Here is a 25,464-nt window from a genome sequence, read left to right as displayed (position 1 = left end):
ATGCTTTGCAATCTTTTCAAATTCGATGGCAGCGAGTAACGACAGGGCTTTACAGCTATTCGGTGAGGTGCCAAACACATCGAACGAGATGCAAAGAGATCGGCGTTTCCCTAAATTTGTGGTAAGTGCCTATTGAATTATTTTTGAAATATGTTCTTTCATTTACTACACGTACTTGGATCTAAAAGTTACTATTATTCGCAAATTTTACTCAACGATGGTACAAGGCCTACTATCATGACAACATTTTCAAGTCGCGTGAACCGCGGATCAGCTGTTTGTCAAACATACATAATTAATCTTTTCATCGTCTCTAATCCCGCATTACGACCACCTCCTTCGCTTCTCCATCTTTGTTTAAAACGCGATAATTATATTAGTTTCAAGCTCGTGAAATCGAATATGAATATATTTACCCTTCCACCATGGATCCGGAGAGACATGGAAAGTTTTTGCACAACGAAATATTCGCTGAATGCTATAAATGAGTTAATTTTCTAAATTAGTCACTTGGTTAGTTTACATTTTTAAAAATCAACGACCAATCTGGTGAAGGTAAGACTATATTTTGTCGTTGGACTAGCCCAATGAGAAAAGAACGAAAATAACGGAAATCGACCTGATGGCTGCAAACAAAGGGAAAATAAGTGTAGTTATGGAAAACATAAAATTTCTGTTTCACCTTTCATGATTTACAGTTCACTGGTTAAACGTACCCTCTCACAATAACTATAGGTTGCAAAAACCATTCATCATTTATTAACAGTGATATGAATCATACAGAATGTATTGCGTGTCATAGTGGATGTGCATCTTTTACATGGATTTACGATGAATGCCGATAGATGTGTCCAATGGCAGGAAAGAAAGGATGACGATCATTCTATCAGGTCACGCAGAATAAAACATGCGACAGTGATACCCAGGCTAACCCTAACAGCGACATATGAGAGAAAGACAGATAGACAGACAGACAGACAGACAGAGCGGACAGACAGACAGAGACAGACTGACTGACTGACAGACAGAGACAGGGATAGACATACAGACGGAGACGGACACAGACAGAGACGTGCAAAGACTGAGACAGGCACAGACATACAGACATACAGACACAGACAGACAGACAGACACACAGACAGACGGACGGACAGACAGACAGACAAACAGGGTGCATCTGTATTGGTACGGGATAGCATATGAAAGTAATTAACCCATTTCATTACATGACCAAATAAACCTCAGCGGTGGTCGTCACAAAGGTCGAGAATATCGCTCTTTAATGCCATTGACAACTTCTGTCTGTCGCAGGTGTACAATCTAGCCCTCGAATTTAGCGCCAACTCGCTAAAATTCTTCTTAACCGTGGAATATTTATGTATTTATGAGATTTCTGTTATTACTTCAATTACGGTGAAGAGTAAGGGTCTCCGTACACTTAACTCAAAGTCGCAGTTCCAATCTAGATCATGTTTAAAACCTTTGCATTGGATCTGTGAGGGAAGTTCAAGACAGCTGTGTTTGGTAAACCTTATTCAGATGCAGTTTTAAACTCACAGGAAATTACATGAGGTACAGAAAGAGATAATGCCCGGGGAAAGATGAACTGTAAAACATAATTGAAAGTAGAAAAAAAGTGGTCAAAAATTTAATCTGAATGTTTTTAGCTACTGCCCTACAGATGCATAAGAATAGAGGTTTTTATGACACGTGATAGGAGTATGGCCCTACAGTCACATTTCTAGCAAAATATAGAGCGTACACTGCACGACACTATTACAAACACGGACCGCCATTTAGAAATATGCGTTTATTTACATTGACAGGCGGTTTTTAAAATCGTGGAAGACACTCATAGGTTACGACGGGAGAGTGATGTACGAAACAACTTCACCTTAATGATATGGAAAATAAACCAGCATCGGCTGTCGTAAATAAAATATTCAGTAAAATACGTTTGAGAGTGAAGAAGTGTGTAACCTGCGGCTGTTTTGGATACCAAAACGATTCTGTGATATATAATATTAAAATATGTGTTTTCATGAACGATCCACTGGCATAGATTTCAGAATCATTGAAGAATTACAAATATTTGGTGTAAACAGGTACATTTCCCTTGGTAGTGATAAAAGTGGGTGAAAACACGTAAAAGCGAAAGTGTTAAAGAGATATTAGGTGCATTGTTTGTCTAAAACGGTGGTTAAAAGAAGAGACAGCCAGTCAAAGAGACGGAAAGTTGAGCTGCCTAAAAAGTACATTCATGATTCTAGTACAATCCGACTAGAATAATCCTCTCTTCGTAAGCACATGATGAATGATAAATACTTCGGAGATTTATCTGCTGATAAGTAAAGGGAGAGCTGGGATATTGTTTATAGCATCAAACACTCATTGCGGAGAAAGTGCATCCATTGATTACAAGCCATCGATGTGAGACACCACACCACGATAGGTATTACTTACACTATGTTACAAACTGCACTGGGGGGGGAGTGTGCTATAGCAACGCGTAAACCGTGTAATCTAATGGTACGAAGACTTCTCTGGTACATGAGAACGTTCATTTGGGTTGGGTGTGCACTTTTTGATTACATCGACAGAAAATCCGGAAACTTCCGTGTAAACACAATACATCGCTTGTTGGTCAGCCATCTAGTCTATCAGTGTTAGCTAGTCGTGCATTTCAAGTTCCATGAACCGAAAACTAACCGCGACAACTGAAAATATGCGCTTGAGTTCCAAAGCAATCCACCTCCAGAGAGGTTTAGTTTATTTTTTCGTATTATCCAATTCATATGTGCATTCAAATTACTTGTTGTTCGATTTTACTGAAGTCTCAATTTTTTACATGTAGGAAGCAAACCGTAATGATTGGTGGATTTGCGACTACGGAAAGATAACTTCAGTTGTATTTTGGCAGGTCCATTTTCATTTCTTCGTATTGTGATCGAAAATTGGAATCATGATATGGAATATGGTTGAGAAGCAGTACGTGAACGACTTTACAACTAGCGAAGGTCACAGAATATTCAACGTTTACCCTTCTCGTATCCTATGACTTTGTTAGCAGTGATATTTAGTTTGTTAATAGGTGATTTTAAATCTTTACTTCGATAAAATGATAGTTGAGAATACTTAAAAAGAGCTTATGTTGTCGTGATCTCAATTTACCCTTGATTTTAAGTTGAAATCAAACAGGGTATCCATGAACACAGAGGGGGAGTGGTAATAGTGTTCATGGCGCGTGATAACTCTCAGGGTATCGATTCAAGACGAAGGAATCAAGCAATAAAGCACACCCAGCGATGGTATACCACGATATTTTGACCAGTCCACGACATATATGCACGAGCGATAGCGAGTGCATATATGAAGTGAATCGGTCAAAACCGAGTTTTATACTGCTGCTGGGTGTGATTTATTGATATTATATCATAACAGTATATTGAAATTCTAGCGTGGAACGTCAAAAACGGATTTTTGCTCAAGCCGAGAGCTCGCGCGTATGTAAGCCGTGGTATATCGCGAATATACCACGGTTCTTTTCACGTCTCTACCAATCAGATCGCTGTATTTGCGCAATCAATACTGGTATGATATAATTTCTGATGTTGAACAATTTCGTGAACTTAAATATTGGACACCTGCTATGGAAGTTTCAATCTGTAATTCATATCGGTGAATAAATTTCTCAAACCCAGCGTTGTGATACAAATAAGATTCGGTTATGATAGCAAGTACTCCATTGCAGCTATTGTCAAATTGTGATAAATGCCGTCATTTTGGTTGTATTCACAATATTTGTTTAAAGCGTAACCGTTCTGACTGATTGGCTTATATGTATTACTTCCTCACATTGTTCAAGGGATCCCGGAAAGTGATTGGTCCGGGCAGAGTAAGAAAACTACCTTATGTATCTCTGATGCATTTTAACAGCAGATTTATGACATCATTCCAAACAACGGTGTGATTATCTGATATTTGAATCGAAGTTATTGCTTGGATTTTCTGGTGTCATATAGAGATTAGGATTAAGTTAGTTGCACTACATGTACCCACAGTCTCAATATGACCCAGAAAGCGTTCAAGGTCTGCTCGCCGAACCTTTGATATCTTCTTACAGTATCTCATTTTGATCATATCAATAAAATCTGACATATTTTGGATTGAAAAGTATTGGTATATCATATATCATATGGCATCTCAAAAGACGCCAGGAAGGAACGGCTTCCCAGATAACGGCAGAAAGATTCCCGAGTCGATTTTTGCCGATCTGTTGTATGTGTACTTCAGACACGGTCACAGTAAAGCCACTACAGTACTGTTGAACTGTCTCCTTTGTACCTGTTCTTGACAAGTGAAAGGGCATTGATTAACATTTTAGTACTCTGTTTGTTTGTGTTCGATTTATTTTCTTGTTCTTCTCTCTTATTGTAGGCTGAAATACAAACTATTATCGTTGATGTTGATGATTTCCAGTTAGAATTTATCAACAATAACATCGCACATTACACACAGACTCAAATAATGTTGAACATGGAACGTTTCTGCATGATACTGGCAGAAGAATGAAGTACTGAATTTCTCAAACGAATCGAAAAATTGGAAAATTCATCAAAATGGAGGTTAAATAGTCAGGATTAGGATATTCAGTAGGAGAGTCGTAGCTCTAGCCGGGTATCTTCCGTTAATGAACTCCTATCGATATTACAGAACTGTGGAGGTTCTGAGGAACAACGTGTTTTCTGAGTGAGTGTTTCGCATATAATGTCGAAGTCACGCGAGAATATGTATCACAATAGTGGTGTCGCCGTAATCTTTTTGTCTGAGTGTAAGTTGAGTGTGAGTCGTTGCCAGCAGGGAATTAATTTGCCACCTGCATTGTCTCGAATTTTTAACACGTTAAAGATGACATTTTATAAAGAGCTTTCAAATAGTCATGACTATAGAATGACTCAAATCGCTTGGTTATTACTTTTTGTCTTCTGTGCTTGCTGGTGTTATCGTTTGGCAACTGGTTGGATAAAATCATGCATATGTCCTTGAATTGGTTTGAGAAGGAACGTTTTGATGAATGGACGAGAGAAGGAATGAATGAATGAATGAACGAGAGAATGAATGACTTCAGTAGTGTTGTTTTCTTTCTTAAAACTGACCCGCATAAGATATATATATATATATATATATATATATATATATATATATATATATATATATATTTATTTATTTATTTATTTATTTATTTATTTATTTCGAACTCCAACACAGATATGATACAGTTAAAAACCATATACATCCGCACTTACAGGAGGATTTTAGTAAAAAAACAAATAACATGATGTTACAGGACAAGAAAGCTAGTTAAAACAAATGACATGCACAACGAGGACAAAGTAAAAAATCAAAAACAAACGCTTTTAGCTTTTCTTTTAAAACTCGAAACAGAAATATTAAAAATTGGCAGACATTGATAAAAACTATTATATAGCTTTGGAATGCGATTAAAAAGTGAATTGCTAGTAAATTTAATTCTACCACCAGGTTCATAAAATGTCCTTTTAGTTGATCGCCCAGGAATGTGTAAATTAAAAATTGGTTGGCAATCAAGAAGGGTATTAATTGATTTGTGAAGAAAAACAAGGTCAAAATAAGTGCGCCTTTTAGACAGCATTGACAAATTAAACATAACACACAGATCATCATATGAATAATCATCAAACCTTACTTTTACAAGATAACACAAATATTTAACAAAGTTACGCTGTACAGCTTCTAGTTTGTCTGAGTACACTTTGTCAATGCTGTTCCAAACAACTGATGCATACTCGAGTTTAGTTTTAATGAACGTTTTGTAAACCACGAGCAATGCATCCACCGACAACCTTTTGCCAAACCTTTTTAACATGCCAAGTAGTCTTCGAGCATCAGTGACAATGGAAACAACGTGAGTTGAAAAAGTTAACTTTGTGTCTAGTATCACGCCTAGGTCACTGTAACTATAAACAGTCTTCAAGTTGTGAGCATCAATATTATAATCCCTCTCAATTGGCAATCTTTTCAATGAAAGACGATTATTTGAGCGCTAAGGCTATCGACATCGGTGTTCCATATATATATATAATATATATATATATATATATATATATATATATATATATATATATATATATATATATCTGTGTGTATGATTAATAATCAATCAATCAATCAACAGCATAAATATAGCGCCAAAGTCCATTACGAGATAATGTTCTAAGGCACTGATATTAAGATTGTGTTTATTTCCAAGAAATTATATAAGAAATGCGACGAAATTTCTAATGTACAGTGGTGTTCAGAGAGAAAAGTGTATGTATTATTTGAGCGCTTAGGCTATCGATATCGGTGTTCCATATACGACAATGAAGTATCAATGAGAAAACTCGCGCTGGTTAATTTTGTGAAGGTCCGTAAGAGATTTTTAAAGCGACAGTGTTGCTGCTTGGATATTATAAAAAGTGACTGTCGCGTATAACTGCCACTGAATATCCTCTGCCACAGTGGTCTATTGGTTCTAAAACTTCGTTCACTTTCAACGACACCAGGTAACATGCTTTCTGATAGACGCTCTTCAGCTTCAGGGAAACGGTGTAAGAAAGTGACTTCACAGTAAGTGTCATTCGCGAAAAAAACAAAGACATTCAAAACAGATATTGTACAGCCGTAAACACATGATGTACTTTAGTTCAGTTGCATATTGTACTACAGAATATGCTTTCATGACACGCCCTCATGCTCATTCTTTGCCGCTACTCGCCGTCAAATATATGTCTTGTGCCTACTGGTTCTAAACAACGGTGACGTCATAGTGTGTTTTTCAAAGTATAATGCCTACGGAAATAGTGCGTGGAAAAAGTCCCTGGTCACGTGACAATGTGCGGAATGTAGTCCGCATCTTCTGAACAGTGGGGATGATAAGAGCAATATGGGCGACGAGCCTCTGATAAAAAGAGCGATATTTTGCATTTGAACAGCCGAAAACTTGAAAAGCTCATTGACAACAAATATACACGTACAACCAAGGGTGTCATTCAGTTTGGTTTTCTTTAAGAAACTGAAACCACTGCGATCGCTGTGGAGAACTTGCCCTGTGAACAGTATACCATTGCAGTGCATTGCTGTTTCCCTCAAATAACAATGTATTTCCGGTCACGGCCCCTTCAGGTTATAAACTGGCGCTATAGCCCTCAGGATAAGGTAATATTTGTTCATTACCGCGTTGTTATAAATTATGAACACATGAAAACTATTAATTAAATTTTCTAATGCTTGGTTCCGTCTGAGCTAACCAGACGATTCGAGAAATTGCAACTTGAAGTAGCCTTACATTTTAATATGCTATTCTCACGTTTTTTTGAACAAAAACTAAGTTTAGAGAAGTGAAAGCTGCATGTTCGCAACAACCCTCAGTCTTCGATTTGAAATTTGAGCACTAGCTTATCTTTCCAATGCTCCCAGCATGAAACCTACCCGCTTCACTTCTCACGTCTCAAAAGTCCCACTTTCCTCTCCCTACTACAAAAGATCCCAAGCATCTCTCTTTGTCACATATATTACCCTTCCAATCAGGCAACCCCCGAAAACAAGCACTAATACTCCTTACTCGCCCATCAGATTTTTGAAAATATCCCACTGAGCCGCCTGCACGTCCCGAGCGAAATTATGATGTGAAAACCCCTCCCACAAAAAGTAGCTTGCAATCTTTCTTTCACGAACGGCTTTCACTTGAAGTTGGCGCTGAGGGGTCTCAGGGTAATGTATTCGGGTGACACTGAGTTTGAGGAACAACTCTCTGTTCTTTGCGTTGTCTGTTATAACGAGAAAATGTCTTACAGCCCCTTTGTGAAGAGGTCACTTAGCTTATTAGCTTGAATTTCAGACTAATAGAAAAAGTCATATCACTGTTTGCCCTACGTGTTATGTCCTTTGGCTTGTTCGAATATATACTAATTTGTTAAACTACTGTTTTAGCTTATTACGATATCAAGAATGACTTTAAGGAAATGCAAAATTTAAAAAAGTAATGTAGATAAACAACAATGCGCTTCTCTAATCAACTGAGTTTGCTAACCTCAAGCGGCATTATCTTCGTTCAAGCTATCCATAAACACTTCTTACGTTTTCGGAAACAATTGAATTCACTCGCTAGATCGTTTTAACATTATTAAGTGTTTAGACTCAATGTGATTACGATTTGAAATATTGAAGAGTTATGTCATCTATGGAAAGGGCTACCCCTCCGCATCGCCCTGGGTTAGAAATGTGTTTGTTTGTTTGTTTGTTTGTTCATTTTCAAAAACCGCACCCAACACTTTTTTCAGGTCCACCAATTAATGTACTTGGGCGTTCTCTGAAAGTCCTCACACACAAATTAGCTCAATGTATATCTTTTATTTTTCGGACAGGGGTTTCATACCATTGGAAAAGAAAGTTAACTATCAAAGATCTCCTTTTATTTTGCCTTGTACCTGAAGGAGCTCCGGAAAATGGCAACCAAATCCCATTGATAACTCCCCAGGCCGGCGATGGAACGGAGCACCCCCAACAGCTGAGTCACAAACTATGGTCGCCAACGAGTTCTGGGGCACCAACGCCCACTGTGGGGGCAGAAAACTGACTAACATTCAGCCATTCTGTTCATAATCGGGGAAACTAATCCCATAATCCTTACCGTTAGCACTACACACTGTCCCTTGAGTATGACAAGTTTCTGAAGAGCCAGACGTGACTTTCCGCGTAAACTTCATAAACAAGTACATCCAAAGTTGAATTTGATATTTCCTCAAACGAAGTGCTCTATGCCAACTAGCTAGACGGCCGACATTTTAATACAATATCCATCGTTACTGTACGAATATTTTGAAGCTAAAATTCAAGTATTCTTCTTTTTTCAACAGACGTGTACATCAGACCTCGATTGCGATAACTTGAACAAGCCGGCATGTTGTGCGAGAAGTCGTGCCGGTCCATTCCGTGTCTGCAAGCCTCTTGGAAGGTTTACAAAACCGTGTAATATCCACAGTACACCCTGGCCACGTGGATTTCAGAGGCAGGGTCACCTCTGTCCCTGTTCACCGGAGCTATACTGCGAGACCGCTCTGATGGGACCGGCGCTTGGGAACTGCTTGTAAATCAGCGTATAATGGAATCTTTCAGGCCAATTGCTTATAAACAACACATTTGGAATCAAAAATTTGGACGAATTTGGACCCAACATCAAGCATAGGACGCAGAGCCGAGCACTGGTGGAAGGCAGCCCATACTTTTCTTATTTGTATACATGAACAACAATTGCAAAAAACGAGGGCTTGTGCTTAATGTTCTTGAAATGCCGTCGAACCTGTCGATCAAGTTCCTGTAGAACATCGATAACCATTTAATATTTACTTCATTAAGGTAGTATGCACCTCAAAAGTGAAATGCTTAAACTGTTGCTCAAAATTTCCTAAAAGAATCTTTCAACCATTCTCTTTCAAAATCAAGAATAAAAATCGGGGGTCACCGTGCAAATTTCGTTTCTGGAGAAACAAATTACCATAGATTTACCCATGCTTGAAATTCAAAATGGCCGCCATCCCTTTGTTAACTCTATGGAGAAAAATAAGATTTTCGATTTTCGAAACACTAAGACGATGAAAAGTTTTCTTACACCAACAGCTTTAAAATGGACCCCAAAAGTCGTAGATCAGAAAAGAATGGTAAAAGTTTGAGAGTCCAAATATCTGTCCCCGAGGGGCATTCTACCTTAATATGCGATTGTTCCCTTACAATTTCTCCAATTACCCCAAGTGGTGTTTATATGCCTTTTTGATGTTTTAATTTATTTCACTATTGTTCATAACGTCGCTAAATGCCATTGCTTTCTCGAAGGCCTATTCATAAAGTAAAATATGAGCAGAAGAGATTTTACTTGCCTGTACTACAGGAAGTAAATCTCTTTCGCTCCTACATTTGTTACTAGAATTCGCACTTTTCGTGTTCCACAATGTACAATCCATGTTTGACTGTTGATATCACTAATCATGAGAACAAAACTAACGAAGTATTAACCCTGCCGTTGTTGCTATGACTCTTAATATGTTTCCTGGAGAGGCCTTACATGGCAGCAACAAGTCTTGTCTGGTGGCTATTGCTTAAAGGTTTACTGTCACCTGTTCAAATTTTGCCACAGTTACCACGGAGAGAAAATCTACCCAATCACAGATTTTAAGCGGGTGGCCGCTTTTTAAAAAAAGCTCCCACACATGGACATTTTGAAAATCAAGGAACGCCCCTTTGACCATATATGGGCATATTTAGATTACAGGTGACTGTATACCTTTAAAAATGGTCATTAAATTTGACTTGGCGGCGATGGTGGTGGAGGTAGTGGTGGCGACGATCATCAAGATGGCGATATTGTGAATGACGATGGTGATATCTGCACTTCAAATATGTACATTACTTGAAAGATTAACACCGAATCCAAAACTATTTCTTACAGAATTAATGCGTAGTCGGTTGCAAGCGCTCTTGCGTACACAATTATTTGTGTTTTGTTTTGTTTTTATTTTCCTCCATGCGAAGATTGCCCACGACGATTAGCCTGTTCACAATTCATTGAAACTTAAAAGAAAGATGTACTTTCTTGAAGCCGCTTTGACCAGAGGAAAATTAATCAGTTTAGCTTTGCATAATTAGATAATTTACGTTAACAGCATTGGACGGACATTTTCATATGTATGAACACACAAGCGTATCATCATATTATCTCGTGTAAATTTAAAGAATTACCGCTTTCACAGGATGTAAGTGTTCAAGTATCAATAGAGAATGATGGCCAATAATATGGAACAATGTTATACAGAATAACGGCAAATAAAAATCACTTTATTCTTTACTTGTTAGTCCTTTGTGTCTTGTGTGTCAGGTTCTTTCTAATCCTCCAACAACACTTTACAACAATGATCTGACAAGATAATTGTCGTCAATCCATGTGCATCTCTTTCAAGTCCGTTGGGTATCATTAACCACAGAAGTAAAATTTACTTCTGAGAATGAGTTAATACGATGTATAGAATAGGTGGATAAAACCACTGACCAGGCGTTGAATATATATCTATATCTATATCTATCTATCTATCTATCTATCTATCTATCTATTTATCTATCTATCTATATATATATATATATATATATATATATATATATATATATATATATACATAAATATAATAAATATATGTGTGTATGTATCTATGTATCTATGTATAAACTTCTATTGTATAGTCGTGATGCATTAGTTTCATTTCCGATGTGTTACATCAATACAGTTGCCATTCTTGAATTTGAAATATCCGTAAGTTTTAAGTATTTGTTCCGCTAGACTAAAACTTAGCAAGGTGACTCCAGATACTCCAGATTTATTCTGCTGACGATGATAATATCCTAAGATCAGGTTTGAGCAAAAGTTTAGAACGTTCTGTATCGAGGCATTTATTACCTTAAAATGGCGCTTTTTAGCTGCATCCAATAAATTCAGATATCTACTATGCGACTCTTCTCTGGTGATTTACAGGACTAAATGCAAATGTTATTTATGCTATTTGCAAAATTCTGATTAGAATCGGATACATATTTATGCCGAATTATTACGTCTCGTTAAAGATATTTGAATGCGTTTTTACGGTCGGATTGTAAGGTCTAGAGATCAAAATCGAACAGTTTTGTACTTTTTATGTTTAATTGTCTTCTATTACAGTTTGCTTGTTAACCCTTTTCTCTTTTTGTAGCGAGATAAATTACATTGTAAAATACCGCGATTACTACAAATATCGCTTCATTGGCACTTCTTCCGATGTCGCCGTGCTAGAGGACTCTGTACATATCTTTATCATGCACTTCTCGGTACCTGAATTACGATTTTGCCATCTAAGTGAGTCATAAAAGTCTGGGCGACCATATTTTCAATATGGAGGATTTCCATGTAAAACACATAAGATTGTAGAAGCTAGAGTAGAGTTTTAGGTCATGCAGGAATTTTATACCAACAACGCCTTAAAAGTTGAAAAGATGCATTGTTTTAGCTCTAGTCACGACAAAACAGAACTTTTTGCCACAAAAACTATAACTAGCTCAAACTCTTGTTGTGGAGAGAAGTCGGCTTTCTACCCGCAATGCATTTCAATATCATGTAGTTCCCCCAGCAGAAGACAAAATCTATTTACGGTAGCGGGAATTAAGTCCGCAATTCAAACGATATTTGATATTTGTATTTTCTGAAAGACAACATCAATCAAACATAAGTAACACAAATTCCAAATATCTTTGACAACCTTGATGGGCTTTGCTAAATTTTTAGTATTTAAAACTGTAATAGTGTCAATTCTGTGCACCAAAAAACCATAATATGATAAATTGAAATTATTGTAAATATATCATTTATTGCCATTAATGTCGACTGACATTGAAACACTTGTGATATATCAGCTTTCCATGCCAACCTCTTTTGGGAGATAATGGATTTTGTACACTTTTCGCGTCGACGTAGAACCTCGCCTATGACGGCAAAACATTTTAAAAGGCATAAAAGCTGTAACTTTTGATAACATTGCATAATTTCATATAGAATGAGTATATTTTCTCGTTCTTCTCCCCTACATATGCTGACATAAGGAGTAATACATTTGTTAACGCAACGAAATGTGTACAATGCAGTGTTGTTTGTTGACAGGTGATCTGGTTCAGATTTGATTTACATTTGATTTGACATTTTACGTGCACGCTCTTTTCGCAAGCCGAATGACAAACATTTCAGCATATGATCTTAGGAATAGCACAAGAAAGTATATTTTAACAGACATGACGAAAGTACTGGAAAAAAACATAGAAATTACAATTAGCTGTCATATCCCAGGGATACCAAAACATCACCGAACCTACTTGAAAACAAGTATTTAAAACCTAGACAGTAAAAAAGAATGCGATGAAAGGCTTAAAATTTGAACTTTAGTAATCAAGTTAATGTTATGACCATGATCAAAACTAGATTTCATCCATCTGGAAGAGAAATGTAAGAAACTGCAAACAGACTTATGTTGTTTTTAATGGAAGATATTGTCTGTAAAATTGACAGCTATGGTCACCCTGGGCCTACGAGAAACTTGTATATCCCTGGTAATCAGACATAGCCAATGTTATAAAGCCAACACTGAAATATTTTATCATTTTTAAAAATAATGTGTAATTTTAAAGAATACCACTTTGCAAAATGACTGTAAAATAGCTTGTTAATTATCAAGATTATTATAGTTAATTAAGTCCCGCATTAAACGTAACTGTAAAATGATTAAAGTAAAGTAGTTCTCCATCTTCTGATTTTATTTCGTTTTAAAAAAAAGCATATTCTCTGTCATCAAATAAAGCGGTCTCTTTCGTGTATTTTTAAGCAAGAACAAAAATTGCATCATGCTCTTAAGTATTTCTGAACAACGTACCCGCGATATATTTTGCTGCCAGGAAGCTTATTTTATGTCCCTGTCACTCTAGGATTCTTTATAACCCCAACTCTGTGGGTAATATACCCACATGCCGATGGTGTGGGAGCTTTGATAGACGTGTCTGTAACATTTATCTCGAAAATGGCACACGTCTCACCGCTTTTGCACCGACACCTTACATTGGTACTTTTATGAAAAGACTGACGGAATGACGGTAACATTTAACTGGCTACAGCCGAAAACACCCCCCGATTCCCCTCTTTACAGAATGAGACAAGACGGTGTGACTTCAATATTCACATGATGCTTTTGCATGCGTTGAATAGAATGAGCTAAACTCCGAAACCACTCTTTGGATTGACACTGAGGATGTATTGTGTGTGGTATCAAAGTGACATTGTTTTCCAATTGTACGGGTGAGACTGAAAAATACTGGGATCATGCTAAGCTGTTGTACACTTAGACATTATATTAGAGGCCAATTATATATTTATTCACCTTGAACGGCGCCATCAAACGAAAACTGACTTCTACCGTTAGATTGATGTGGCCTTCCGTTGTTCAGGTATGCTATTTTAAGTATTGCGCGTAAATCCTGCCTGATCCCGTCTGAACATGATTTGTGGCAATGAAAGTGGACGTGATTGATGTTTTTGTTTTTGCTAATGGGCCGTGGCATATTTGACCCGAACCAATATCAACAGTCACGATGGAGAAATCGGTTGATATTTGCTGTATTGAATCCACCTGATGGAGGTAGATGTGGATTGATATTTGCTCTCGCAGCCTCTATTGTTAAGGTTCGTATAGGGTAGCCAGTTTTCTTCGCAGGGTAAATGGGTCATTTATGATCGCCTACTCCAGTAGTTCTACAGGTGAATTGAAATAGTTTGATGCTCTTGTCGGTCGAAAAATCTCGAATGAATGTTCAGTTCATATTGTAGCTTGAAACACGATGTAAGCTAAATCTGTGGCATCTGCTTACAATTCCATCGGGAATGGAAGCGAACAAAGAATTAGCTGTTGAGAGGGGAAATCATATATTCCTTATCCTGAACTCTGGGGAGATGAGGCACTCATAGTCATGCACACTACATGTTACCATACGGTCTGCATAAACCAAACACTAAGAAAAAGAAGTCTAAGAATGGACGATTGCTGGGTATTTGATGGGCTACGCTGACGACATAGAAAGATGGTTTGATGATTTCAGTTGACATTTTGTTACATCTAATAGAATAACTTGTACTTCTAAGTACACACGACCAAGTTTCGGCTTCTGGTGATTTGTAGAGATGGAATTAGTTAAACGAGAGGCATAAGAAGTCATATCAGGTGAAAGGTGATACTTTCACCCAGACGCAGAGGCCGGTCTCTGTAGATGCTATACTATTTCTATCGGAACTTCGAAAGAAAGCGTGTATACGCCTTTAACTGCCTAGCCATGCGAAACAGAGCTTTCGGGGCTTTTCAGAGCTTCTATGGCACATAAATATTGAGCGGGTAACCACAAATAACATACATATTTTTCAAAAGCAACGACACCAGGAAACTAAACTGCACAATTTCACAATTGATTTTAACACAAGAATCGCGTGACAGGAAATATGAGGGGCTTGTCAGTTTCTTCGGCCTTGGGGGCGGTGGATTATTTTTTGCCGACGTCAAAAAGTGACTGACCCCCCTATTCCAAATTTTGTAAACAGGGTGACCCTCCTATTCCAAATTTCGAAAACAGGGTGACCACCCCCCTCCGCGCGACAATGGTAAAACAAAAGGTGGATATAAATTGTGTGTGTGTGTATATATATATATATATATATATATATATATATATATATATATATATATATATATATATAATATATAATATATATATATTTTATAGATATTTATTTTCAACAGTCATTTTGTATTTTAATGAAATTGTTGACATGTCAGTTGAAAGATAGGAATTTCAAAGAGTCAATTTTAAAGTTTGAATATAGTACATTTTGAATGAGCTGTGTATGTATTTCACACTTTCTATGCTTAACCAGATGTCCTGAACTGTTGTACAGAAATGGATGTCTATCATTGATATCAGAGAGGAAAAAGCAGTAAATCCAAAACTTTGATGGGTGACCCCCTATCACCAAAGTAAAAAACAGGGTGACCCCCCCCCCCCCCATGAATCCAGCCATCCTATTAAATCTCCTGAGAAGCCATAGAGAGCTATTTTAGCCAAATCTGATGTGTGCAGTGCCTGAGAGGACCCTTTCTTGTAACATTGAAACCATAAAAGCACAGCTAATAATGACGAAAACTGCCTTTTTTTAACTGTTATTTTAGTCATAAAAAAGCATCTTTTTAGAGAAAACCTGAGACACAAAGGAAAATAGTTGCATCAATGAGAACGAAAGATATCTTGTCATTTTTCTATCTCTTGAATAAGTCACTGCATTAAATATATATACTGTGAAATATTTGTGCATGTTGCTTTCTCACACTGAATTCTCATAGAGACAACAGAAAAGTATCAGGAATTTGTCATGCTTTCCATATGAACTGTAGATTTCATAATGGTACACTTTCACTTAGCAAACATCAAGATATCTCTGACATATATCTCTGATTTATTAAAGTATGGCGCCCGAAGGGCGCACCGAAAAATATGAAACATCCTGATATCTCTGATATATATTTCTTGCATATTAAAGTCATGCACCGGAAGGCGTGCTGAAAATGTCTGATAAATTAAAGTAATGCGCTTGAAGAGCACACTGAAAAATATTGAACATACAGATATCTCTGATATATGTGTGCCTGATATGTTAAAGTCGGGCGTGCTGAAAAGTATCTCTGATTATTAAAGTTACACGCCCGAAGGGCGAGCCGAAAAATGCAACTGAATGATGAAATTTGTGGTTGACGCGATGCATTTTAGGCAATGATGAGCCTGTGTCAAAATTCAAAAACACACTACCCCCTATTGGGCATTTCAAAAACATGGTGACCCCCACCCCCATCACCAAAGTCAAAAACAGGGTGACCCCCCATGAATCCACCGCCCCCCCCCGCCGAAGAAACTGACCAGTCCCTAAGTCGCCTCCAAGAATCATTTTCCATTTCCATTTTCATTTCAGAGCTCCATTTGAAATTTTCACGATAAATCACTGCTGTAAGCTTGACTGCTGAAAGTTCAAAGTATATCTATTTCTTCCGTAACTTAATCTAGTAAAATATAATGCACATTTCATGTGACAGTGTGTTTCTTCGCTGAAAAGAGAACTTTCCGTATTAGAACCCGCTTAGAAAGTCATCGACACGCTTCCCAATTGTATAATGATAATTTTGCATAATACAAGTTCCAATGAGAGAGAACTGGAATACGTTTTGAAAAGACTTTCAGTGAATTTTGTATCAGAGATCAAATTGTGACAAAATTGTGTGCAAATAGATTGTATAATACATATACACATTACGTGACCATATACACACAATATGGTACAGAGCGTACACTTTTAATCACGAAAGGCTCGATCAAAAAGCCTTGACTCTGCCATGGCTTGGGGGCATATGACGTACAAAGTTAGATCAAAGTAAATGAAAGTGACTGGGCACAATCAGAAGGCTGAGTTGTTTCCTGGGTAGCTCATTGGCATGGCGTCTGCTCTCCGTAGTTGAAACGTTGCAATTTATTGGCGTAAAAAGGTTATTGTATTCTTTCATTTCCGTCAAGGAAGAAATAATGAACAAGGAAGGATTCTATACGAAGAAAGAAAGTGAACGAATTGGGCAAGTACCCACTTTACTGGTGATAGGTGAGGGAGTTGATGTTTTTCTCCGGATGTCGTGGGATGACGTTTATAGTTCAAAGGGTCAAATGCGTGTGATACAGCTTTGTGCTATCAAGCTCTATAAAATGGATTGTATGTATTATGATTTGAGATAAAGTATGGCAATATTGGGTTAATTTACTAGAATGTACACCTGACAACGTTATAAGGATTTGTGAATTAGCAATCAATTTCCATTGTTCAAATATGTGTCACTTTCATTGATCTTTTTGAGGGTGGACTTGCCTGGCATCTGAAACTATTCCTGCTTCCCGAAATGTTTATGGTGCCACGTATTTGAATTTATGTCCTTTCAACATATCAAAAATTCCTCTCACATTAAAAAAGTTCATGGTTGAGTTTTTTTATTAAGAAATGATCGTTTTACACGTTATTTTTGCTGATTATCTGTGTTGGTCATTCTATTAGTTTCATTTTAATTTAAAACACGATTGGAACTAATTTGGGATAATTGGATGGTGAAGTAATGTCGGTTTAATCTGCAAATGTGAGCTCATCTGCTTTTCTTTTTTAAGTTATACACTTGTTTTTAGGAGTAATTTGTAATATTGCAACATTCAGCTATAGGGCACCTAACACTTTTGAGAAATTTGAAAAATATGAAGATCCAATTACCCAAATTAGTTCCAATCATGTTAAAGGTACATTGTCACCTGTTCCAATTTTGCCACAGTTACCATGGAAAGAGAAAATCTAACCAATCACAGATTTTAAGCGGGTGGCCGCTTTTTTAAAAACAGCGCCCTCACGTGGGCATTTTGAATACAAGGAACGCCCCTTCGACCATATATGGGCATATTTAGATTACAAGTGACTGTATACATTTAATTGTATCGACCTATAAATGGGTGGTTATTTTACTCTTTTATATTGTATTCATCTGTTATCGTTCTGTAGATTTGGTTTTATGTTTTGCGGGAATTTTAATTTGCCTACATAGAATCAATAGAGCTCATCTTATAATACTATCTTTATCTTGTATCTACCATTGCCATTGGAAAACCTCTATCAGGGCTCGAAGACTCTTTCATAATATGGCATGACGTCACAGCTGTGATTTCCCCAGGAAGTTTTTCTGACCCTCAACGCTATCAGCTCGATAGGAAGTTAGGGCAATTTATTTTCATGTTACTGCAGGAATCACAGGTGGTAAATTAGACCAAAATGAAAAAGACGTAAGCTTACATTTTTCTGCAACATGCCTCTAGAAATAATGAAGGTTGGCGGGTAACTTGGATTTTGGTTTATACTTGCTGTGATCCACGGCAAATGACAACATTGTTGCATTAATGCTTCATCTTGGAAAATGTGGAAACACTTTAAAGTTATCTCACAGATCTGGTTACCAAAAACCACACGTATTTACCCAAGAAACGTCTGTGATTCAATCTTGAATTTTGAATTTGGCAAAAATTATTAAATATATAGACTGCTCGTGAAGGTTGATTTTACCAAGTTTATCACTGTCGTCTGCCAAATTTTATATCCGAGGACTTCTCAGTTTTATGCAAGTTTACTGCTTCTCGGAGAGTTTAAAATTAGATTCTTGGTGTCAGGCGATGAGCTTATGGTGGGATTACTGGAATCACAGAGTAATATCATAGACAGAGTGGCAACAGCTATTGTTTAAGGCGTGAAGCGGTTACGTAAGCAATCCATGTTTGCCTCGCCTCACGAAGCTCTTGGCTCTCTTTTCCGAAGAGTGCCGACCATGCACCCTTCGGTAATTTTCGGATTTTCACCAATTGTTAAGCGAAAGTATGTTCGACAAAGCTTGTGTTGTAGTTGTCGTGTGGTGCTGATCGGAATTGATGTGCTGGCGAAAACGCGAGTGTTTTGAGCTTCAGGAAAGTGGGTTTTACCGTTTTAAAAATTCCTCTCATATTTTCATGAATATATAATGAGTGTGTTTGAACCAAATTTGAAAGTCTTTTATCGATACTGTCTGGTTTTACTCAATGGTTTACGGTCAGTCACACCGTCTTTTACACGTGCGTCAAGGAAGGACATGTTTATGAAACTGCTGGCGTGTTATGTTTTGATTGGCGTGAGGCAGTGTTTCTGGCCTGAGAGCTCACAAAGTAACTATGGTTGCTACGCGACTGGCAGTACGATGCCATCTCGTCGTATGTTTCGCATAATCTCGTGTAATTATCAACCACAAACCAAGCCTCCAAAAAGTTTAACACCTTTGAAGCTCATTTTAATATGAAAAGCCAATAGTCTACCGAGACGACCATGGAACAAAAGACATGCAAGTGTTGCCACTCTGTCTATGATATTACTCTGTGCTGGAATGCAGATGCTGACCTCGTCATACCGGCTAGAGCTAATATATCAGAATTATAAGGTAATAACGAAGAGCCGCATTGCTAAGCAACGGTTGCTTGGAAACATGTCTGAGTAATATACACATGAACATAGATAAAGTAACCTGCATATGACAATAACCAATAAAATTGGGGCGTAAATGTTCGTGGTTAATCGAAAAATAAACACGGCGTGGTGTTCTGAAATGAGTTTCACAGGTTTAGGAAAGTTTAACACCTCTAAAGTTGGCAACTTTTGTTGAAATCTGGGAGATTTTACACAAGATGCCCGTTCATGTATATAAGCATGGACTACGACGGCTGAAAATTATGCCCCTATGCTCGTACTTCGTTATTCGTAACTTTGTTCAAAGATGAGGAGCTTTGCGGTAAATCTTTAGACTATAGGGAAATTTTAAAACCAGAGTTTTTGCGTAGGGGTTTGTTTACATGTCCGTTTCCAGGGGTTGGGGTAGGGGTGTCTTTGTCTTATCATATGTTTTTTCTTGTAGTCTTTATTTTATTTTAATACTTTTGACTATGATATGTATCGCCAACAAAGATTTACACTACAAACCTTTGGTGTTTTTGTCTCATCTTAGCACTGGTTTTGTAAAGATTTGTTTTTATCCTTCACTGTTTCATGTATTTGTCCTTTGACAACCTTACGCTAAGTTTTATCACTGTGAAGCGTCTTATCTGATGCGTTTGATTGCCGCATGCGACAAAAGCAAGCTACGGTAAGTTACTAATCTGTAGACGCTGTCATCAGATTATCACTGTCAGGAAAAATTGACAAAGTCAACAAGGAACGTACCAGCAAGACACGTCGGGTAGAGTAACCATGAGCAAGGGTACATTTCTAAGTGAATTATTACCGATAAAATAAAACCTCTTAGATTTTGAAGTACATGTATATGGAATACAAGAACCAACATTATCTAGAAAGGTGTTTAACCTCAATGTCAAAAATTTGCACGTGCAAAAGTGCACCTTTCTATTAAAAATTATCAGTATTAGCAACTATTTGCCATCCTGTGTAGTGAGATCTACCACTACCATACTAATAGAATGTGATCTTTACTTACATGTTACATACGGCGCAAATAAGTGTTTGGGCCTATCTTTCAGGATATCTGTATTGTCAAGTAGAAGAAACGTTTTGTTAATTCAATGATGGCTATCCTACTGAAATTTGCAATGGCTCTTTCCTCGAATCCACATATCCCCTGTTTTTAATCTTCTTGAATTATATTTTTTCTGAATTGGCTATCGCCAATCATAACTATAGCCCAAAGCATATTTATGAAAGTGGCAGCAAAACAGCGTTCAATTTTGTGCCGTCATACCAACTATGAAACGTTACCTTTCGGGTGGAATTACGATACCAGTAAAAATGACCATTGATGACTTTGCTTCTTCTTGTGTCGGTCAAAGCCCATGAGAGCAACCAATCATTGAGTCTCAAAGTCGTTGACATTTAAACCACTGTGTAGACAATGATATGACAGCAAGAGGACTATATGGGGGCCTACCTGTCTAATTTTGATGAGACTCACCGTTTTCAACGAGTACACACCGCAAGGTGGCAGCTTAAGTGTCACTTTCCATGCTAGAAGATGAAATTTTCCATAAGTCGAAACATAAATTGTACAATTGGCCGGAAAAATCTTCTGAATTAACTCCAAATTTTGATTGACGTTAAGCGGGATACAAATGTTAGTGTGGCTATGGTCATGCAGCTGACGAAAAACTAATTTGAAAACGGCGCGCAGACGACAATTTGCGGACGACACTTCGATGAGGCAATTACTACGCATGCCCGACAATCAAATGGAAGAATTCTTCGCGTGCCCTTGCTTGCCGACTGCAATAAACTTACCACCACCACAACAACCTAAGAAAAATTAATTTTTAAGTTTATCCGTTCGTGAACTGCCAGCGGGGCTTTAGGAATAAATTCAAGCCATCAATATACAACTCCCGTTGCTTTGCAAGTTATACATGCTTTTCACAAGACCTTTGTCCAGTCCAATCCGAGACCTTAGAGAAGGTCCCCTACATTCACATTCACAGAGTCAATTTTGCATACTTTACATGATAGTAACATTTTTCTATTTTTGAAACTAAACTACCTACTCCAGGCTATGGCAAAGCTGTGATGAAGGCCCAAACATCTGCTCGACTTTCCAAATATGAGTTAACACGTATCATTACGACAAATTTAAAAAATGACAGTAATTAGGGAGTACGATACTCGGATGTGAAAGCTAACCCTGCTAGCGTCTAAAATCGAGGGATGATGCAAAAGAATTGTAAGTATAATATTGTCTTATGCTTTCTTCGAGAGACTCTCGGATGAAGTAATAAACTGCAAGCTGTTTCCATCATTTTACTTTTTTATTCATAAATCTCACTAAACGCAACTATGGATACTCTAAGCTTATGGATACTCTAATTTCGTTTTTTATCTTTTTTTTAAACTTGAATGAAAGGACGGTGTTATATCGGTCCCGTATGATATTAGATTTGTACTTTTTGTGATGTCATTAGCCTGAAATCAGAAACTTCGTCAACAAATCATTTTATGTTCAAAGTAAGGTAACCAGTCAAATATCAATTTTCATCAACGTCATCAGTGTGTGAGGATTTACGAGGTGTGTTTGTCCCTTGTAAGATATCTGACATTAGGGGACTATTTATCTCTTTACATATGGGTAACTTGTTTGCATTTTCACCCGCTCTCCAAAAAATCACATTGTCTCTCCAATTTGTTGTCCCGGTGACTCCGCCTTTTCTGGTACTGTGACATGAGATGCGCACATTCTGCAGCCGCCGCTCGCTGACATGTATCGTCCGATCTTCGCCGCGAAAAACAAGTCGACGTAACCACTGTCCCTCGTGGATAAAAGGGACTGTGACGAAACCGACGAAATCAAACTGGTCAGTCCCATCAAGTTAGCTGTAATAGCTTTAAACAAGTAGAAGATGAGAATATTGGTAACAATATCAAAGTCAGGACCTTTCATGACTTCTAGTTACTAAAAACTTTCCAGCGCAAATGCGCTGTATGTTGAATGGACACAAAACCTTCTCTCATGCGAAAGGAGAACAAGAATGCGATGTTGCTGTTGCTGCTGTTGCTGCTGTTGTTGTTGTTGGTGTTGTTTTGTTGTTGTTGTTGGTGGTGGTGATGATGTTTCTTGTTCATCGTCGGCAATGACATTGTTCATATAGTTCTGCGGGGTAAACGAAAATTAATAAATAATTTGTGTCAGATCTTTTCAAATGCAGCAGCAGATTTCGCTGTACAAGATCATCTTACATACGGTTATAAGATGGAGTATTAGTGAAAACCTTCGTGGAAAAAGTCGGTATGAGAAAGATTCGTCTGTTATCACGAGGGATGGCCGGAAGGAATCTTGGCACAGCTTTTATCATAAAATGTGACCCTCTCTAAGCCGTTCTCTAAAATTTGACCTTCAACTTTCCTTGACCTCGTGATGAACTTTTGTCCATTCAACATACAGCTCTGTCTATTTTGGCCATCTGTTACTTCATAATTTAGCATCATCTGCACTTTTGTCAATACTCATTATGTGGTCACGCTTTCTGGTCTTGACAGCAGCGCTTTCATCACCATGATTAAGAAAACTTTCTTTCATTACATCATCGTCTTTATCACCGCCACCATCGTTGCACATCACCACATCATAATCATCATCATTAACACCGCCACATCACGACATCATAATCATCATTAATACCGCCACCATCGTTGTCATCACCACATCATAAACATCCCCACTACGCCAAACAAAAAACATTGTGCTGTTCCGATAACCCGACCTGCCTGATTTTTTACCTACCGACCCCAAACTTTTGAGAGTTACGTAAACACGTAAGTGAAAAAAAAGAAAGAAAAGCCCGTAAAATCACGCGTTCGTTACTTGGCATTTGAATTTTGCTTATGATTTTTTTTTCTTTTTATATGTATGATACATTTTTCTGGAAATGTGGCCAGTGTTTGACCGCCCTGAACCCCTGAAAAATGCACATTTAAAAATATTTTAGAAAAACAATTCCTGCCGACCTACCTTCCCATTTTTGAAAACCATGTTATCGGAACAGCACAATTTATTTTTTGGGCCTTAACACCGCCACCATCGTTGTCATCACCTTATCATTATCATTGTCATTAACACCGCCACCATCGTTGTCATCACCACGTCATAATCATCATTAACACCACCACCATGGTTGCCATGACCCCATCATAAACATCATCATTAACACAGCAACATCATCAAATCACAGTAATCTTTAACACCGCCACCATCGTTGCACATCACCACATCATAAACATCATCATTAAGACCGCCACCATCGCTGTTATCATCACCACCGCTAAATCATCATCATCGGTATCATCGGCAGCATCTTCGTCTCATTCCATTCCTACCGGCTGTCGCTAGCAGTTATACCGAGACACGTCGTTTTCGATCTTTGCAGAGTACTTTGACGTAATTATAATGTGTGCCTTCGGACACCTATATCTAGAGCAGCCTATCAATTCGTTCACTTGCAAGCGAAATGCCCAAACTGCGTACATCTAGTCTAGGTGCATTTTGAAATAGCAATACATGTATTGTTCAGGAAGGCCATAAAAACATTTATGCAAAAAGTGGCCACCCCTGGATTTAAGAAAAGTATAGCCGTGGCCAGTTACTGACTCCGTAATAGACATCGCAGAGATCTGCTCACTCTCTTTTGAGTGTATTGAAATGAAGAAGTTTATTATTTATCGAGTATACTCCTATGCTATACCCCGCAAAATATTGTAGTCTTCTGAAGCGGATAAGGAGCTGAAAATTAGGTCTTGGGAAGAGAGGTCAAACTTGGGGGGGGGGGTCAGGAAAGCAAAAATGATTATCCTTTTTGTAAAGCCATAGAGATTTTGAAAAAAAATGCAAGGGAACCGTCATTGTTTACTGCCAGGGGTCGGTGAATTTCATGGGAAACTCCGAAATTTCGAGTAAATACCCCGCCAACCGTGATGAATTTGAATACCCCCCTAACTCAGAAATTTTGACTGACCCCTGCCCCCACTTGGAAAAGTTAAATACCAATATTTGTAAAATTTACAAAAAACATGTACAGCAATAGTAAAGACCTTTCAAATCCTGGTGTACCCTGCTGGATTATCGTTGGTTATCTCATGACGGTCGAAATAGGTGAAGCCAACAAAACGAAATATAAAGTGACAACAAAATACAGATGGGCCTATTAAAGCTCACGCTACAACCAGTGAACCAGTATCAAGCTATCATAGATAGTACTAGTATTGTTTAATTTGAATGGGTATCATGACTAAGGCCTATATCTGACTGGGCAGAATTCGAAAGTACGGAGGGGGAGGAGGCTGAGGGGAAAAGTCCTATCTTGCATGGAAAATTTTGAGAAATTGATGTGTGCAATGGTGCAGTCAGGTGCAATTTGTTCTTAATTTTTTTTATCGAGTAAAACTGTTAGAACACCCTAATGGGGAGAGCACGAGAGGGGGTTCCCCCTCTGGTATCGAAATGTTGAGAAATTGATGTGTGTAATGGCGCAATCTGAGATGTTTTTAAATCTCTTTTGCACAAAAAATTGAGTACCCCCTCCTTCCTCTCCACATTTTGATGTTTTCAATTTTGCGTGACCCCACCCACATTCGAATTCCTCCGACCCCCAGGCCGTAAATCATGACAGCCCCCTAATATTCACAATGCAGGTCTATAGATAAAAAGTATAAAATTT

The 25,464-nt window shown here is 37.8% G+C and overlaps 1 long non-coding RNA gene across 1 annotated transcript in view; it reads left to right on the top strand.

Moving 5' to 3' along the window:
• The window catches only part of LOC139135418 (uncharacterized), an 11,171-nt gene extending 253 nt beyond the window's left edge, over positions 1 to 10,918 (top strand). Inside the window, exons 1-2 of the long non-coding RNA XR_011552984.1 lie at positions 1 to 121; positions 8,937 to 10,918. The exon at positions 1 to 121 is cut by the window's left edge and continues 253 nt beyond it. This is a non-coding gene — a long non-coding RNA (uncharacterized lncRNA). The remainder of the gene's footprint in view (positions 122 to 8,936) is intronic.
• The last annotated feature ends 14,546 nt before the right edge of the window (positions 10,919 to 25,464 follow it).

Source organism: Ptychodera flava, chromosome 6 (assembly GCF_041260155.1).
Source record: "Ptychodera flava strain L36383 chromosome 6, AS_Pfla_20210202, whole genome shotgun sequence".
Lineage (NCBI taxonomy): Eukaryota > Metazoa > Hemichordata > Enteropneusta > Ptychoderidae > Ptychodera > Ptychodera flava.
The sequence above is the reverse complement of the archived record's forward strand: the minus strand, read 5'-3'. Positions and strand labels throughout refer to the sequence as shown.